General features: G+C 39.8%; 1 pseudogene; it reads right to left on the bottom strand.

Moving 5' to 3' along the window:
* On the bottom strand, positions 1-2,066 carry LOC148550920 (uncharacterized; annotated as a pseudogene).
* Positions 2,067-2,691: the final 625 nt, after the last annotated feature.

Here is a 2,691-nt window from a genome sequence, read left to right as displayed (position 1 = left end):
CTAGCTGAGGGTCGAGAACTTGAGAAGTTTTCCCAAGTGCACCCTTGAAGTTTTTAGATCGGGTATAGGAGTATCCTTCTCATCCTTCAAGGTAGGTACAATCTTTCCATCTACCACTATATTGTTCGGGCTGATAAGAGAGAGGTCCACCTCAGGAGCAACAACCTAGAACCGAGCCTTCAAATTTTCAACCATCTTGTCCATACCTTCGACTACAATCTCCTCAAGCTCTACGTATCTATCTCGGGCTTTAGTAACTTCGTCTACCAAATCGAGTTTTTCCCCAAAGACCCTGGTGTAACTCTCCTTGGCTTTCTTCTTCAACCCCTTTGACATGGCCAAAGCGGCTTCTTCCTGTTTGACTTTAGCCCGAGCTTTGCCCAGATCAGAGAGCAGAGATTTCCTCTCTTCCTCCCATTCCTTCTTAGACTCCCTCAAGGATGCCACCTCAGCTTGCAAAGTAGCCAACGTGCTTTGAGTGGCACCAAGAAGAGTCTTCTCTAACCCCCTGGCTAACGTCACGCATATGTCGGCCGTCCGCACTCCACCTCGGGCAAGGAGATGAAGATAAATCTTAATAGCAATATCATCCATACTGATGAAGCTATGAAGAAGGATGTGCTTTTCACTCCAAGCAAGGGCATCAAAACCCTGCTCGTATATATTCTCTAATTTCGAAGACTTGTGTTTCTTGGGGTTGGGTTTTGTAGTGGAAGGAGGAGGTTGGACTTTGGGGTTTGCCGAGCTAGAAGGAGGAAGGGTTGGCTGAGGAGTCGGATTAGGGGTACTTTTCAGAGAGGTTGAGGCACCCGAATCCGAATTAGAAGGAGAGGCGAGGTCGGCGGTTTTACCACCCTCTTTCAATTGTAAGCTCTGAGCTACAACGTTCTTTCTGGTGGTCCGAAGTGTTTCCATAGCAGCTGATTTGGAACTATCTTTTCTGCATGATATAAAAGTCGAGCTATGTTAATCGTTGAAACCATTCTAATAAAATAATCATAAAATGGAAAAGAAGACTACTAGCTCGGACTGAAGCTGGCTTGGATTCTCTAATTACCTTTTAGTGTCCAAATAGGGAGCTCGTCCCCAAAACTTCTAGAATAACTTGACCACACTCCCCTCAAGCTCATATAAATCATCTAGGTTGTACTTAACAAGCACTGGACTCTCTTCCCAGTACAGATGGAACAGAGGCTCATCCCTTACATCTAAAAAGGAAGGTCGGATACCTTCTACAGCTTGGATCTTAAAGAAATAGTTTTTAAAGTCATGAAAGGACTCATCAAAGATGGCAAAAACTGTTCTACCCTGAATAGCTTGAAAATAAAGCCAACCTAGCTTTTTGGAGCTAAAAGGCTTGGTAAAGACGAAAAGATAAAAGAAGACCATAAGAGAAGATCGGACATCCAGCTCCCGACAAAGAAATTAGTATATTTTCAAGAAACCCCAAGAGTTGGAATGCAATTGTGTAGGGGCAACATTACAGAATTTAAGGACCACATATTCAAAATCAGAGAAAGGAAGAATAACTCCTAATTTTGTAAAAAAGCAGTCATACATATACTTGAAATAACGTTCCGACCTATCAAGTCGGGAAAAATAAACCCTCTCCTCAGGATCAGCGACTACAATTTCATATCTATGCTCATCCTCTCGATTTTCACACAACCTATAATGTCTACGAAAGGCCTCGGAATACTCTCTATCAATAATAGGGACATGAGTAAAAATAGATATATCTACCCAGGTAAGGTTTTAGAAGACATATTATGAATAACTGACCAAGACATACAAGCTATACCTACAATACAACAAACAAAGAAAACGTCACAAAAAGAAGTCGGAAAGTCGGGTCGTAATTAAAATATTACAGTTCTTATATTTTACTACAAAAAAATATCATCACAAATGGCACCATGTTCATGCAATAAAGTGGCACCATTTGGGGGCAACACAAGTATGAAAACTCCACATTTAGATTCACCAGCAGCAATAACAAATAAAAACCAGGGATAACGCGAAGTGTTCAAGGATAAATCCCATTTTCATCAAGGTTAAAACCCCATTTTCAAAAGCCACCAAATGCCGATCCAAGAAAGAAAGCAAGCCAATTTTTGAACCTATGAAGTTGGCAAGGAAGAACAAAAAAAACAGAACAAGAAAAAGGGCAAAAAACCAACCTGAAAAGAAGAATGCCAACGGAAAACAAGCACTTAAAACAGCAAAAACAACGTAAGATCCGAAGCCTCTAGTGAACGAATGAGAACACACAAATGAAAATTCAAAATAAAGAAATCTTGAAAGAAGAACAAAGGTTGCAAAGTTAATGGAGTGAGAGCAAGATGAAACAACACGAAGAAAGTGAAAAAGGGAAGAAAGAAGAAGGATGAAGTGTATATATTTATAAGACACTATAGATAAAAGTGCGCTCATTAATGGCATGCATGGTTACCAAAGTAACTGAAGAGGGAACATGTGATAAACCACTGTTTTATGGTTTATATTGTGTTTAATTGTGCGATTTTATCAAATCTTTACCCACTTATTCATATGATTAGCATGCATTTATAATTCCTTCCTAAAAATACTTCATGGTTGAAAACTTGCTTCCTAGAGACTTTTTATTTTGTATTTTAATTCTCCTTTATTCCATTCGATGCCGTGATCTGTGTGTTAAGTGTTTCAGGCTTT

This window comes from Arachis ipaensis, chromosome B7 (genome assembly GCF_059453495.1).
Source record: "Arachis ipaensis isolate K30076 ecotype BB chromosome B7, ASM5945349v1, whole genome shotgun sequence".
Lineage (NCBI taxonomy): Eukaryota > Viridiplantae > Streptophyta > Magnoliopsida > Fabales > Fabaceae > Arachis > Arachis ipaensis.
The sequence above is the reverse complement of the archived record's forward strand: the minus strand, read 5'-3'. Positions and strand labels throughout refer to the sequence as shown.